General features: G+C 46.9%; 1 pseudogene; it reads left to right on the top strand.

Annotated features, from left to right (window-relative positions):
• LOC120381711 overlaps nt 1-17425 on the top strand; it is a 222060-nt pseudogene that overhangs the window by 16904 nt on the left and 187731 nt on the right.

Genomic DNA, 17425 nt, shown 5'->3' with positions numbered 1-17425 from the left:
CAGTGACAGTGGTGGGAGTGAGTGTGCTGCTGGGGGGGGGGGGGTATGAGGGGTTCCTCCCCCAGAGCTTGCTGCTGCCAGCAGGGAAAGGGCTGGGGGGAGTCCTCCTTTCTGGCCCTTGTCCCGGAGCAGCCTGCCTGCACCCCAAACTCATCCCCAGCCCTGCCCCACCCCAGAGCCCACACCCCAGTCAGAGCTTTCACCCCCACCACATCCTCAACCCTCTGCCTGAGCCCTGAGCTCCTCCCAAACCTCCCATCCCCAGTCCCAGCCAGAGCCTTCATTCCCCACACACCCCAACCCTCTGCCCCAGCCCTGAGCTCCTCCCACACCCCAAACCTCCCATCCCCAGTTCCAGCCAGAGTCCTCAACCCCCCGCACACCCCCACCATCAGCCCCACCCCGGAACCCCCACCAACACCACCAACCCCCCAACGCCAGCCCCCCAGAGAGCCCTCACACACCCCTGCACCCCAACCCTCTGCCCTAGTCCTGAGCCCTCCCACACCCCAAACACCTTATCCCCATCCCAGACACAGCCCTCATCCCCCTGCACCCTAACCCTCTGCCCCAGCCCTGAGCCTCTCCAACACCCCAAACCCCCCAGCCTCAGGCAGAGCCCTCACCCCCCACACCCCTACCCTCTGCTCTAGCACTGAGCCTCTCCCACACCCCAAACCCATCATTCCCAGCCCCAGCCAGAGCCCTCATCCCCCTGCACCCTAACCGTCTGCCCCAACCCTGAGCCCCCTCCTGCATCATGAACCCCTCATCCCCAGCCCCACCACACAGCCATTACCCACACCCCAACCCTCTGCTATAGCCCTGAGCCCCCTCCCACACCCCAAACCTCTCATCCCCAGCCACATCCCAAACTCCCTCCCAGAACCTTGGGCAGGTGGGGGGCGGAGTTTGGGCAGGTTCTGGGCACCACCAAAATTTCTACAAACCTACCGCCCATGGAAACACAAGATGCTTCTCCCATGTGCATTGACTTTTAACCTTGTTTGTGGTGGTGTATCCATGTTGGTCCCAGGGGTCCTCTGGGGTGCCGGGCATTGGCCACTTTCGGGAGAGTGGGCTAGATGAACTGGTCTGACTCAGTGTGGCTGTTCTTATGTTCTAACTGCTGGTTATGGAAGAGACGACCTTCCAGGTGACACAGAACTGAAGAAGTGTGTGGGGTTAGCTCCACAGCTTGTCTCTTTCACCAACAGAGGTTGGTCCTCTGCAAGCTCTTACCCTCACCCGCCTTGTCTCTCTTGGACTCTGAAAAGTTTTTTCTCTCCATTCCCCTTGGAGAGACGTTAAGTTTCCCTTTGGGCAACTATCAGGCTGAAGCAATTGTATTGACTGTGACACTAGAATTGAAGATTTAATATTATAAATAAATGAGTCTAAACCTGAGGTTCTGGTTTTCACATTGGTTTTTCTAACTCCGTTCCCAGTTCTCTTCTAGAAAGGCCTCCAGGCTGCCTGCCCAGCCCAGCAAAAGTGGCAAGGAGAAAGCCCACACTGCTGCTCTTTCAGGTAGTTGAAGGCTGCTATCAAACCCCCCTCACTCAGTCAGTCCCCAGTCTGTGGCAGTGCATAGGATTCTTCCGTCCTAAGTGCAGGACTCTGCACTTCTCCTTCTTGAACCTCCTCAGATTTCTTTTGGCCCAATCCTCCAATTTGTCTAGGGCACTCTGGACCCAAACCCTGTCCTCCAGCGCTTGGATTCTTTACATGCTTTCACAGAGCAAAGAGCACATGTTCCATGATTTCATAGGGCAGAGTTTTGTGCTATCGGGAGCTTTCCCTGTGTGGATTTGACAGGTGGATCAACACAGAGACACATTGTGACCCTTCTCAGGGTGCTGAGGACTGTGAGTCTCCTTGTTGCCACCTGCCACAAGGAAGAGGGAGTTTTGCATTTGGCAGCTGGATGTTAGTGACCAAACTCACCAGCCTGCTGGAACTCAAGGACCCTCCTCTGAGCTACAGCAGCCACCTTAACCCTTGAGTTCCTTCAATGTGTCCCCCTCTGGGGTCCAGCTCGGATCACCAGATACCTGGTGAAATCCCAGATCCTCTCTTGCCCAAGTATCCCAGGTTACTAGTTTTACTGTGGACCATTGCTACTGTATCTCACACAGCACTTGAGTACAGTTATCGAAAAGCAAAAATTATTTCACAACGGATAGAGATTTAAACAAACAAACGTGAGTGATGGAAACCAACTGTTACCAACTAAACAAAGGCAGAAAGTGATAGAATAGAAAGGCCAGCACAAAAAACAGAGAGAGGAACAATAAGATACTAAAAGGACAATGGTTGGAACTCTCCATTTCTCTCAGTCTTTGGACTGATGGGTAGTAGAGCTGTAGCAACAGTTGAGGAACCAGGGTAAATTAAATCTAAGGTTTGAGCTGCTAGTGAAGCATTTTCCACACTCACGGCATTCCTAGGGGCTCTCTCCTCAGTGGATTGTTTGATGACTAATAAGGTGCAAACTGCGATTGAATGTTTTCCCGCACTCAGTGCATTCATAGGGCCTGTCCTCTAGGTGGATTCTCTGATGTCTAGAAAGGTCTGATCTTTGAGTGAAGCTTTTCCCACACTCACGGCATTCGTAGGGCCTGTCCCCTGTGTGGATTCTCTGATGTTTAGAAAGGTCTGATCTTTGAGTGAAGCTTTTCCCACACTCATGGCATTCAAAGGGCCTCTCCCCTGTGTGGATTGTTTGATGCCTAATAAGGTGCGAACTGCAATTGAAGGTTTTCGCACACTCAGTGCATTCATAGGGCCTGTCCCCTGTGTGGATTCTCTGATGTACAGAAAGGGCTGAGCTGTGAGAGAAGGTTTTTCCACACTCCCTGCATGTATTTTTTCTCTTTCGCCTGAGGATTTCCTGCTGTGTTGTGGTTTCCATGAGGATCTTCTGAGTTCCCCAAGAAGAAATAAATTTATCCACTTTCTTCCCTGGCTGGTTTCCTTGATCTGTTTTTGGTCTGTGCTGAATCTCCCAGGATTTTCCCTGCTCATGACTCCTGGACACATTCCTTTTCGATCTTTGAGATAATGCTCTGTTTTTACCCACTGGCTCAACATTTTCAGGCTGAGAATTCTGCTCCTCTTTCTCACATGCCATTGCATCACCTGCTGTGATAGAGACAGAAACCTCAAACAGGGATGGAAAGGGGAAGACCAAACAAAAACAAGTGCTGAGGACAGGTCAAATAAAAATCAGGAGCTGAACTCCCCCAAACTCTTCCCCCAAATAGGAGAAAGGAGGGGGATGAATTCAGCCTTCACATCCCATCCAAATGCGCAGGGGGAAGGGAGGAAGCTACTGCCTGGTGTCTGCTAGGATCTATAGGAAGCCATGAACTATATTTACCCTGAGGATATGACCCCTGCAAGGGACAATAATGAACTGAGAGACCTCCCCAAGGGCTTTGTTGGGCATCCCAGATGTTTCCTTCAGGCACTTACAGATTCTGAGGTGGTTTAATGTTTCCTCGCCTGTGCAGGAAGATCTCAGGATCTCTCTTTCCTCTGACCGCTGGAGGTCTCTGACCCATGGCTCTTCCCCTTGTTCCAGCTGGGAGATAACATCAAGTTGGAAAACTAGAAACCCTGCTCAGATGAAAGAAAACAAAGGAGTTCAGTTGATTACATAAGACTTGGTCATAAAAAAACATTCTATTAATTTAACTTCAGTGCTTAGTGTGACCTGGTGGGCCAGGGGCAGTTCTCACTGAAAATGCCAAAGTTAGGGCAGGCTGAAAAAGGGAGAGCAGATGCTCCCAAAACTGCTGGTTAACACTGAAGTTAAACTCACCGACCAGTCACCAACTGTGCTTCTGATCCCCCACATGGGTTATCGAGAAGCTGAAAAAAGAAATCACACGGCCCCCTTTATTCCATCCCAGTTCTCTGGCTCCTAATCAGCAGCTAGGTCCAGTGCAGTGAGAGGTTATTTAAAAACTCTGCTCACATAAACAAAGTGTTCCTCTGACCCCAAAGAGTCACCCACATCACCAGGTCAGTATAGGTTTGGATATTACCCAAAATTCCATCCTTCCAGACAATCCTTTAGCATCTAAACGAAAGGTTTAAACGAAAGAAAGACAGAAAGAAGTTAAATGGGAACGCAGTCAGATACATTCCAAAATGGATATATCAGGTTCTTAGCAGTATTGGTGAGTTGCTGGCTTGAAAGTCTGTCTGGAACACATCCATAGCTTGGATGGGTCATTCACTCCTTTGTTCCAGGGTTCAGTTTGTAGAGGAGTTGCTCCAGAAGTAGGAAGGGGGATTGAAGACAAAATGGAGATGATGCAGCTGCCCTTTATATTCCTTTTGCCATGTGGCCTGTACTTTCTGTGTCCCAAACACAAGCTTCACAGCATGTGGCATGGAAAAGCCTTGGAGTTCTCAGTAGACAGGCATACCCCGGCATGTCTTGCTGACTCAATAGGTGTATCCCCTTGGTCCTTTCCATGGGCTCATTGTACAGATGATGACCCTCAATGGGCCATCAAACAGGCTACGCAGTGTTGATGCCAATATGTCTGGGAGTGTCACCCAGAAACACTGCACAAGTCTGGAAATACAGATATACCCTACATATCTATAACTCACAATACAAAGGTGATACAAATGTAGAAACAAAATGATCATACTTGGCAAATCATAACATTTTCACTGACACCTTACATGGCATATCTAGCACAATTCATTGCAATTTTATCAGATTATATTATTATTTTATTATTAATACCAAAGTGTCTCACAATTCCATACAGTGTCACACTTGGTAAACCTGTGAATTCCCAGGACCAGTTCCCCAGGTCCTTGAAGATGCCGAACACTGTGCTTATGAGGGATTGAAATACCCACATATCTGCTGGGAACACACACTCAGACACTGTGTCAGTCTATACACCTGTGTTCACTCTTCTAGAAAATTATGATCAATTTTGTACGCAGTATGGCTTGTGAGGTATCATTTGAAAACGCATAACCTACTGAATATTATCCTCCTGTTAAAAGGTGTAGTAACATTGTATGTAAAGTTATGAGATTTTACTGTATGATATTACTGAAAAAGTTACAATTCTGGGGAACACCCACAGAGCAGTTCCTCAGAGACAGCAAGGCAAACAGCTGGTCAAACAGCCATTCTCCTGCAGGGGGAAGGTGGGAAGAAGACATTTACATTCCATCACTGGGACCACTTAAAGTTGTTGTGGAAAACGACCACACGATTGATTTTGAACCAGCTCAGCCTGAGGCTCTTTTCTTGGTTAAAAGTGCGCAGGGGGCGACAGCTATTGGAATACTGACCCCCTGAGCTAAAAATCACACAAGCCTTTTAAAGCTTAAAACCCCAAACAATGACACATACGTTGCACGTTAATTTCCTTATTTGGAATATATTGCAAAACATGATGCAGGTCAAAAGCAAGCTGAACAATCAGTTTTCCATATTCGGCCTTTCCTGTTATCGTTATCACACCTGGTGATATGGGAGCAAGACTCTGCATGTCTCAAGAAATGTCACTACCAACCTAGGCCATTTTCACATGCTGGGGTGCAATCCAGAGCAGTGAGGAGTTGTGTCATCTGTAATCCTGGGTGAGATTCAGTGTTCTGCTGCTGGAGCTCCCCTGTCTGGATACCCCCAGCCAGCATTCAAGGACGCACCGAGTGTCTGTGTGATAAGTAACCCTGGATCGGCAGCTCTGACTCCAGTCGCCTGCTTGTTACACCCCAAGCACTTTCTGGTTTGGGTAGAGAAGGCTCAGGGTTTGAGAGAGGGCCGGGGGTAGGAAGCTTCTGTTCGTTATGCTGGACCTAACCCCCAGTTTTACTTGAGTAAAGAGGAGATATTTGGCACTGTGTGATACTGCTCCTGTGCTCTGTTCCCAACGTGTTCTGCAGCAGGGGAGGGTCTCTGGTAGTGTGTGTGTGTCACTGGCATATTGGGGTGATGCTGCCAGGGCCGGCCCTAACAGTTTTGCCGCCCCAAGGGAAAAAAAAGGAGCGCCGCCCTGCGCCCGCGAGCGCCGCCCGACCCCTCCCTGAGCATCGCGTCACATCCCCCAAGTCCCTGCCCCCCCAGCGCCGCGTCGCATCCCCCAAGTCCCCATCTCCCACAGCGCCGCGTCGTGCCGCCCAAATCCCCGCCCCGCCAGCACCACGTTGCGTCGCCCAAGTCCCCGCCCCCCCAGCGCCGCATCGCCCAAGTCCCCGCCTTGCCCCCAGCGCCGCCTGGCCAAACCAAAAACAACAAAAACAAACCCCGATTGCCACCCCCTCCCAAGGTGCTGCCTCAAGCACGTGCTTGGTAGGCTGGTGCCTGGAGCCGGCCCTGGATGCTGCAACAGGACAGAGTAGAGGTTAGAGTACAGATGGTGTTGTGGGGGTGGCATGAACCTTCACTCTTCATTTCCCCTTCCAAGAACAGAGGGGACAGGACTCCTTACCCAGCGAGGTCACCGTCTCATAGTTCTCCTGCATGACATCCCTGTAGAGGGCTCTCTGAGCGGGGTCCAGCAGAGCCCACTCTTCCCTGGTGAAGTACACAGCCACCTCCTCAAAGGTCACCGGCCCCTGAAAGAGCAAGAGTCCAACACTCAGTACCTGCTGCCCCACTCACAACCCCACTATTCACGGAACAGCAGCACCAGGGAAATGGAAGCTCCGGGAGGCACATGTTAACAGAGCCCCACCTCACCTAGCTTAGAGCAGCCAGGAGGCATCAGAGGGTGGAAAGAGAGAACCTTTGTGTCTCCCAGCTGACAGACGGAGGCAGGGTCGTCACATTTATCACATACCTACTAGCCAGAGCTTGATATAGGAGATGGGGCTGGCTCTGGACCCTACTGGTGTCTCCCTGGTAGGAATCCCAACACTCTCCAAATAAAATAAAGGAGAAGTCAATAGTAAAGAACAGAAGTTAGAAAGTTAGAATTGTAGAAAATTGATAAAGAAAGCTATCAGAAATCAATGACCAATCAATGACAATAAGAAGGAAGTTTTTAAAAGTATATTAAGTGCAAACTTTACTAGATAGAAATGGCAGAATTATCAAAAAATAATGCAGAAGAGGTAAAAGTCCTCAATAAATATTTCTCTCCTGGATTTGGAGAAAAACAGATGATGTACTCGTATCATAAGATGTTGACAACGACACTCTTTCCATTCCGACAAGAAGTCATGAGGACATTAAACAGCAGCTATTAAAAATCAGACATGTTTAAATCAGCGGGTCCGGATAACTTGTATCCAAGACTTTCTAAAAGACCTGAAGTCTGACATCTATACTCATCAAGAGAATGGAGCAGCCAATACTGGATTTCATTCATTAATAAAGAATCAAAGAAGGGTAATATGATTAGTGCCCACTAACAAAGGTTTAGAGAAAATAGAGCCTATCAAACTAACGGGATATCCTTATTGGATGAGATCAAAAGTTTGGTTGCAGCTAATAGTATTGATGTAATTTACCTAAACTTCTGTAAAGATATGACTTGATCAGCACAATATTTTTACTAAAAAAATTAGAATGATACAAAATAAAAATGTATAAAGTGTATAAAATCATCACTGATAAAGTTTGCAGTTGCCACAAAGATCGGGGTTGGTGGTAACTAATGAATTGCCAGTAGATTCAGGCTCCATCACTGGGAGTCTGGGAAGTTGTCCCAGCCCTGGCTGGAGGGTTATTTCCTGTTCCACAAAGAGGGGAAGTTCCATTCCCAACTCCTATGCCTTGAAATTAGGCCCTGACACTACACCCCCATATTCATGATAGTGGTATGGTTATAATATGATTAGGACATAATTATGATGTATTTTGTACAAGATGCATTATGTGTGGTGTCACTGGAAAAGTTATGATTTGCTGAAAATGATTATCCTATTTGTGTGCACATATCACGTTCGTATCTGAAGTTATGGATATTGACTCTGTATCTGTATTTCAAATGTGCTTACTCTGGGTAACACCCACAACGAGCCTTTCAGGTACAACAATGAAGAAGCCAGACAGTGCTGATGGCTCATCAACAAAGACAATGGACTGTGGAAGAGCTTAGCCTTCCTCTGAATGTTTCAGCCATCCTATTAGTCATGGATACTATGACGCAGCAGGGCCTGTGACCAGATCACATGACACTAAACTCCATTTTAGTACCTGTATTTTTCCACAAACTGGACTGGGAACTGAGTTTGGAACAAAGGGTTCCCGCCATATGGAAAAGCTACATAAGGTGGGGTGTGACGTCATCTCTTGGTCTCATTCCCCACACAAGAGAACTCCTGGAAACACCTGAGAAACAAAAATTGAAGTGGGGGGAGTGCTGGTCCCAGGGTAAAGGGATTTCTAGCTTGTGTATGGAAACTTGGTGGACTGCTTCTATCATCAGTCAGGGTGAGAAACTGCTAATTCAAATTCTATCCAGATAGTATGTTAGGCTTAGTTGGAGTTTCGGTATTTGATAAATAATCTGCTTTGATCTGTTTGTTATCACTTATAATCACTTAATCTACCTTTCTGCAGTTAATAAACTTGTTTTATGCTTTATCTTAACCAGCGTATTTTGAGTGAAGTGTCTGGGGAAAATCCCAGCTTGGTTAGCACAAGCTCGCTGTGCACATCTGTCCCATATCGAGGGGAAGGCGAACTATATTAATGAGCTTACATTATAGAGATCCCTGTGCACTATAAGATGGGATAATTCTGAATTTATACTACAGCAAGTGTGCAAGGTTGGGGAGCTGGGAAATTGGCTGTTTTCTCTCTCTCCTTGAGTGGCTTAGGTAAAGCACTCTGGTAGCTTAGTTGGGTGTATGGTGTCGAAGCTTGAAATATATTCTAAAGCATGGGAATTTGCCCTTGCAATTCAGAGATTCTTTGAACCTTTGGTAACAATGAAAGCAAATTTTGAAACTGATCAGGCATTATTCTAGTCCAATCAAAATATACCTAAAATCTAAGAGCTACTTGCAATATTCTATCTGCATTCTATCTGCATTCCAATAAATGATATAATTGCCTGCAGCAGTGGTAAGATCAATATGTATATCTTGTAAAGTGGTGGCATTAACGCACACACAGCTATCATTAGCTTGAAAAAAAATGGGTGTCCCGTCAGGGTAGTTCCTTGACCTCCACCCTCTCAACAAATATTGTCATAAACAGTGACAACTTCCCCTAGCTTCAGTTCATAAATACACTGAGCTGTGGTGGTTCTAACGGCCAAAATGTCCATTGACTCTCTATTCTCATCCAAAATGTCAGGTGTCAAGCCAGGGGTACTGTCTAGAAATCAGTTGGAGATACCAGGTGGTCTAATTTCCCCAGATGTCTCGGTAAACAATTACAGTCCCACAGGCATCCTCCCCATGGACCCAGCAGGATTCGGTATGTGGGAGCCCACACCCACCCTAACCGGTCCATATGCTTGGAAGGAGCACTGTGAATGTCCACACTTCCATCCAGAAAGTGTCCAAGTATGTCTTCATGACCACAGATCAGATGGTACTCCTGACGTCTGTAAGGGCAGTGGGCCAAGTCTAGTCTAGATCCCACTGCAATGCCTTCCCAGCCTCAGTGATATTCAATACCATCTCTGTCAGTAACTTCTGGGTCATAGAACTAAGGGTGGAAATTACATGTAACTCAGCAACTCCAGCCCGTACTGAAGATAGCTGAGCTTCAAAAATAAGACTAGTGGCCTTTTCTAGTTGCCCCAATTTTTGTCCAGAGGAAATAACCCAGCCCACAGGGATCTGGTCAATTCCCTTTTTGTCCAGAGGAAATAACCCATGCCTTTTGTTGTGCTAATCTAATGGCAGCCCCTTGTGAGCAATCTGGGTATGTAGAAAACTGGATAAGGGCAATGTCAGGTAAAATCCAATTAGGGAGGGCAATACATACTGAAGGATTTATCCAAAACACAGGGCACAGCCTGTAGAATAAACCCCAACATTCAATTAATACCACATTCCCAAGCATGGGTCCCACAAATTTCTTCCTGCCAGTGTACAATTCTTTGTTTCTTCACCAGGGTCAGTTCTCAGTGTCCTTTTCAGTCAGGAATTCCTGGACTTTGGCAATGTCAGTGGAGTGAGTGTGTCTTCTTCTTTCCCAAAACAATCGAGGTTTAGCATCCTACAGGGGAGAGGTTTCCAGCACATATCACCCTGTAATAGCTGTGCTTTTTCTAGAAAAGTCTAAAGGCACAGTTGGTCTGTCAGTGGACAAGGGAGCTTTTTTCCCTGCTGTCCAGAAGCACAGTAGAACTAGAAGAAAGAATAGGCTAATCATCAATAGGAAAATTCTTCTGATGTGGAGGGTCTTTTGCAGTGAGAATCCTGGGTCCAAGCAGTCAGTCTGTGGCACTTCACAGCGGTGTCGGTAGTCAGCAGGACTTGGAAAGGGCCTTTCCAGCATGGAGCCAAGGCAGTCTTTCGCTGATGGATCTTTATGTAGACCCAGGCTCCTGGTTCCAACGAGTGGCAAGGTTGCACAGGATCCTTTGGTAGTGCTTCCATCACCTGTGTATAAAAAGACTTAACACATTTCATTAGTGCCTGACAATATTTAAGCATTATGTTATCCAGCAAATGAATGTCCATCTGAGCTGGGGTTAGTGGGGATGCAGTTGGTAGTCACATTGGGTGTCCTGTCAAATTTCATTAGGGCTGAGTCCAGTCGTTCGATTGGGAATGGCTCTCATACACCTCAGTGCCAAAAGAAGGGCATCTGGCCACTTTAAGTTCGTTTCAGCACAAATCTGGGCCAGTTTATTCTTTAAAATCCCGTTCTGGCGTTCCACTGTCCCAACTGTGGGTGGTGAGGGCAGTGAGTTGCACATAACTCCTTTACAATCCGTCCAGTAAAAATGAATTCCACGATCACTGTTGATACCCACAGGGATGGCAAAACGTGGCACAAAATCTTTAAGCAAAATGTCACAACAGTCCTGACACCTGCTTTCCTGCAGGGAAAAGCTTTAACCCAATTGGTAAATACATCAACTAAAACAAATACATATCCATAACCACAACATGTAGACATCGAAATAAAATCAATCTGAATATTCACAAAAGGTCCCCAAGGAGGAGAGTGGGCTGGCCGCTGCACACCAATCTCGTGTAACTGTAGCAACCATTTCCCCCCCTCTTCCCTTGGTAGGCAGCCAAGCGGTGTCCTTGACTGGGGCCAGCGCATGTTAGCCATTCTCTTTTTTCTCCCTTCTTTGCGTTTTTTTTTCTTTTCTTGTTTTTTTCGTTAACACACAAAGAAAACTGTTACCCTTTACTCATACACCTTCTTTTATACCATGAACACATAAACATTACTGTTATACAGTACATTAGTCTTATTAATCAAGTATGCCACATATACCCTTTCACTAAAATAACCTTATTACAGAACTTTGGAAGAACAAGCCAGGACAAGCACACCCACTTTGAGAAGTTCACTTAATATAACTTCTAGTCCAATAGCTATCCACCATCCCCAGCCCTCAGTCTGAGGTAGCCAGAAGGATCCCTTGTACAATATGGGGAGTGGGTTAACTTTTCATGTCCTTGCTTCCAAAGATTGTCAGTATGCAAATTTTAACAACAATTCTCAATTAAAAGATTTGGCCAATGTAGTTTCTTTCTCTTACTTAAGAAAATGTATTAGACTTTAGTATATCACATTTTTCTGATGTAACCAAACACTTTGTATTCTAAGTTGAACAAAACAATTATCTGCATCTCAATCCAACATTTCCGCTTGATATCAAATCAGACCATCTCATGAAAATATTAAACACAACAATTTTTTTTGCCACGAGACAAAACACCACAAAACAGAACATAGAACACAAAACATAAATTGTACTGTGCCAATAAATCATGGTAAGTTGAATGCTGTTCAGCTGGCATCAGTCTTCTCTAATTATCTGAAAGGCAAAACGGAGGTCTGCCCCTTCTGGGCAGTCAATCAGTACTTAAAATACCGTATACAAATACTCTTGTTGATTCTAGGCAAAACAGAGGAATTACCCCATATTTTCTCGTATGTGCTTCTTAGACAGCTCTGGTTCAGCGGCCTCTACCTTATCAGTTAGTTAATTTGCATTAACACAGATGCTCTCCGGCTTGTTTTTTTTTTTTAACTCCTGCTTTTAAACACTGAAAGAAAACATCACCACTTATAGTGCCTGTAGGGCCTAATAAAATGTCATTACATAGCACTGTATACATTCTTCAACTGATTTAACAAAATTGTTCATAGCCAAATGATTGCAATCTAATAAGTACTTTGCCTGAATTCATTCACAAACATTTCATAGACACCAAAAACTGTTCTCTTAAAAATCACTTGCTTTCCCCTTCCAACAGCCACTTTTATCAACTTAAATCACCATTCCAAATATCCTCTTGAGTATTTGAAATCCTCATGCTTATATTCACTTACTCCTTCTTTCCACTACACCCTCAAAAGTTTCCAACCTGTTTTCCAAACACTCTGTCTGTTGCCCTCCCGCTTGGGCCCGATCCTTTTTTCCTCACTGAATCGTCCCGTCCATGGACACTAGCTTGTTCCACAACCAGTTCTTAGTTAGGAGGGTGGGCTACTCAACTAGCCCCCACCCTTTTGGTCTTGTCCCCAAAATATTTCTACTCACAAGACTACCTGAGTCCTTCCTAGTAAGGCTTGCCACCTGGGCAAAAATACATGGCCATTCACTTAACACATAATCCAAACCCCTTTGGGGGTCTACCCAGAGACCCACCCATTTGTCTGCTGACACTTAAACAGAAAAGAAAATTACACAGAGAGCAAAGAAAATTACAGTCATTACCTTATGCATTACCTTATGCATTTCCTTGGCCAACTCAGCAGTTCCCAGTACTGCTATAAACTAACCTTATTGGGGCCTCTCCCCAATACCACTTTGCATCTGATCCTGCTGCACAGTCAATAAGTTCAGATGGCGTGAGCCCAACAGAGAGACAGACGTCCTCACGGAAAGTCCTCCTCCGATACCCCAATAGAGATTTCAAAAGGTCTCATACCTCTCATGTGGCGCCATGGGGTTCGAAGGGGAATGATCCGTAGTAGTTGTCTGTGGGTCCGTGGGCGTTGCCATCCCGGACGAGCCCCCAAATTGTCGAAGAAAACTCAGTTCTCGCTTTTTGTTTGGGTGCAGCAAAATTAAATACTTTATTATTTCTCCAGTAATTACCATGGAGGGAGAGAGTGCCATAGGACACAGGGTCCTGGACAGGTCTCTCAACTGGTAAACAATCACAGCAAGCCTTTATACCTTTTACAGACAATTTCTAGCAATAATACAGACAGTAAAAAGCAACAAATACATTTTGTTTATACATAAGCTTTTCTGCTATCTCACTAGAAAAACAAGACTGCAAGACTGCATATTGCAAGGTCGTAATAACTTTCACACAATTCACTCTGTCTTACATTATCTTGCTTCCTCACGTCACCAGGGTCACAGTTAACCTAACTCATGCTAACTAACATTCATTAAGATCTCTTCAAAACCTTGTTAATTATTTACTGGCTTCCACAATGGCGTCACCTGCTGTCGTGTTGGGTGATAACAGGGCCTGCAGAGGCTGGCTGAATCTCCAGCAAAGCAGTGTGAAAAGGGCCAGCCCAGCTTGAGGGTTAGAGGGCACAGAGGTTCCCAGAAGCCCCCCCAGACTGCCCCCTGGGGGTGACAAACCCATCACACCCTAAACTACACTAGTGTCAGCAGGTTTGTCACATCCTGTCCTCCTTTCTCCACCCAAGATATTTCCTGCCTCCCATCACCTCTAGCAATTCCCAGCTTCCTATGAATTTACTGCTCCTCTCCCTCCAAGGAGAACCCACCACCAGCTCCCTGATAATCCCGTACCTGAGCCAGCTCCATTGCAGCCATTTCCTTCCCCCAGGGAGGACGGGATGATCTGGAGCAAACCATGGACGTTATTCTGTAGCCTGCTGGGGTGAAAAGGGCAAGGTGTAAGAATTCAGATGGGGCTTTATCCATTCCACAAGCCGATTCCCCAGGTTTTCCCTGCTAATGGACATTCTAGGTTCTGCCACACTGTGAAGCACAAAGTGACCTTATTCCAGTACAGGTCTAGCCCCCTCCCACCAGGGCGTGACCCTCTGACACATGGTGAAACCCTCCCAGTAACAGTCTCTCTGTTACACTTATCAAGTTTGCGGACAATACCAAGCTGGGAGGGGTTGTAAGTGCTTTGGAGGATTGGATTAAAATTCAAAATGATCTGGACAAACTGGAGAAATGAGCTGAAGGAAAGAGGATGAAATTCAGTAGGGACAAGTGCAAAGTGCTCCACTTTGGAAGGAACAATCAGAGGCCGGAGACGAGCAGAATCCAAGGAGTCACTTTGGGGGATTCTCCCTGTCATTGTCCCCAAGGCAGCTCTCTCAGGTTTACAAAGTTCTTTGATGTTCCAGCCTTTATACAGTCTCTCCTGGGAGTGCCCCTTTCATCGGCTGGGCCTAGTTTTAGTTTTCGGTAGTTAACAATCTTGGTTTATTGTTTATCTAACCAGTGTGTTTGGATTAAAGTGCGTTGGAAACTCCCTTTGGGATAACAAGCTGGTGCATGCCATTTTCCACTGATGAAATGACAGACTTCATATGAGCTTGCGTTGTTCAGTAGCGTGCTGGACAGTGCAAGATGCACATTTCTGGGGGAAAGTCAGGCACTTGAGAATTTGCTGGTTTTCTCCTGAGGTGTAATTCATGAGTGGCTGTCTAGCAGCACTCAATTCTGTGTAGCTGGGAGTGAGTAACATGCTGGAGAATGTGTGTTAATTGGCCAAGAGGGGCTGTTCTCGCGGTAAAACAATGGAAAAGGTACCCCAGGTTGGAGAACTGAGGGAACACAGCTATTTAACAGTCCAGATTGTATTCTGGGTAATGTCACAGACACTCATTATGACAGAGCCTCTTACAACACAGAGAAAGTAAATCCATGTCCCAGAAATCGAAGACTCCAGACAGAAGGCAACTGTCCCTGGCACTGCTTCTTGCTGACAGAGAGGTTCAGAGACAGCAAGAGAGTCCTGGGGAAGCTGGGAACAGGAAGCATGGGCTGGTGGGGTTCAGTGGAGAAAGGGAACAGGAAGGGCAGGGATATTACTGAATGCAGGATCTCAGCAGTGCTAGATGTCAGGATAGCACATAGTGCAGCCGATTGGAAAATATAATCCCAACTATACTATACGGGGTCTAAATTAGCTGTTTCCACTCAAGAGCTGGATCTTGGAGTCACTGTGGATTGTTCTCTGAAAACATCCACTCAATGTGCAGCAGCAGTGAAAAAAAGCGAGAATGTTGGAAATAATTAAGAAAGGGATAGATATGACAGAATATATCATATATCATATTTGTAAAAACAGCAAATAAATCCATGATAGACCCACATCTTGAATACTGCATGAAGATGTTGTTGCCCCATCTCAAAAAAGATATATTGGAATTGGAAAAGGTTCAGAAAAGGGCAACAAAAATGATTAGGGTATGGAACAGTTATGCCAGACCTAACCCCCAGTTTCACTTGAGCAAACAGGAGCTATTTGACACTGTGCGATACGGCTCCTGTGCTCTGTTCCCAAAGTGTTCTGCAGCAGGGGAGGGTCTCTGGTAGTGTGTGTGTGTCACTGGCATATTGGGGTGATGCTGAAACAGGACAGAGTAGAGGTGGCATCATGGGGCTGGTGTGAACCTTAACTCTTCATTTCCCCTTCCAAGAACTGAGGGGACAGGAACCCTTACCCAGCGAGGTCACAGTCTCATAGTTTTCCTGCATGACATCCCAGTAGAGGGCTCTCTGAGCGGGGTCCAGCAGAGCCCACTCTTCCCTCGTGAAATGCACAGCCACCTCCTCGAAGGTCACCAGCCCCTGAAAGAGCAAGAGTCCAACACTCAGGATCTCTTTCCCCACTCACAGCCCCACTATTTGTGGCAGAGAGGAGCCAATCAAATGGAAGCTCTGGGTGGATCCCACTCAACAGAGTCCCACCCCGACCCCGCTCAGCGTATCCAGCAAATATCAGGGTGAGGGGACGAAGAGAGAGCCCCTTGTCTCTCCCAGCAGATCCAACACACACCTACAAGCCACCGACAGATAGAGGAGATGGAGCCCCTAGCAAGGTTCAGGTTCAGCTCCCTGGTAGGAAGCCGAATAACCTCCTCATTGTGAGGAGCAGGATATGAAGGGAGAGGCAGCTCCAATGAGCCTGACTCAGGGGTGCCCCCTTCATATCTCACAGCAGCCGCTGGTTAGTGAGGTCAGGCTCCAGCACTGGGAGTCTGGTCAGTTTTATCAGCCCCATGTAGGTGGGCTATTTTCTTTCTTCACAAATTAGGGCATTTCCACCTCCGAACCTCCTGGGTTATTAAATAACTCACAGCAGGTTTGCTACACTTGGCCTCCTCCTTTCCCTACGCTGTGAATTTCCTGCCCGCTCCAACCTCCAAACCAGACTGTGCAAACCTTCCCATCTCCGGTGTATTTGCTCTCCCTCTCCTCCAGCAGGAACTCACCAGCAACCCCCCGATAATCTCTACCTGAGTTGGCTCCACTGCAGCCATTTCTCTTCCCTGTCCCACGGCAGGCTGGGATGACCTGGAGCAAGACATGGACGCCATTCTGCAGCCTGTCTGGGGGAGGCAGGCAGTTGTGGGCATCTCAGAACAGGTTTTAGTTCATTTCACATCAGAATTCCCCCAGGCGCTTTCCCTGCAGACAGACACCCTAAATTCTGCCATGCTGGGAAATGCTCAATCTGTTTATTACAATGTAGACCTGGCCCCTCCTGCCAGGCTAAGCCCACAGAGACATTTTTAACTTCCCTTGTCCCTCCCCTCATCCCCTAACAAAGTCTCTGAACACAAGGCTAGAAAAGAGCAGAACCAAAGGAGTCACTGTGGGGGATTCCCTCGGACGCTGACCCCACGGCAGCTACACTCCAGCAGGGGGAATATGGAGTCAGGAACTGGCTTTTCCTCTGTCTCATCCTTGTTTTGTTCACTGGAAAGTGGTTCTGCCCAGGGATGCAGCAATACATGTGTCATTTCTCCCACTGCCCCTTTCAGTCTCTCCTTCCCCTGTCCTCTCTCCCTGCCCCTCTGGCTGGGAAAGTTCCATTCCTGGGGGCTTTGCTCTCCCATGGCTGGATTTTCTCCTGGCAATTGCTACTGGGAGGAGAAACGAGGAGGGGCTGTTTGTGCAGAGTCACTTTCTTGCCAGTCCCCAGCACTTTCCCTGAGGTCTGTCAGTTACCTGGAGACTCTGGCTCAGAATTTAGTATTAACAGGGCCCAGGGCTGCCCTAGGGGGCTAGGACCAGCTGGAGAAAGTCATTCCCTGGGCCAGACA

The sequence above is a fragment of the Mauremys reevesii genome, linkage group 14, assembly GCF_016161935.1.
Source record: "Mauremys reevesii isolate NIE-2019 linkage group 14, ASM1616193v1, whole genome shotgun sequence".
NCBI classification, from domain to species: Eukaryota; Metazoa; Chordata; order Testudines; family Geoemydidae; genus Mauremys; species Mauremys reevesii.
Note: the sequence above shows the minus strand (reverse complement) of the source record. Positions and strands in the feature narration are given on the sequence as shown.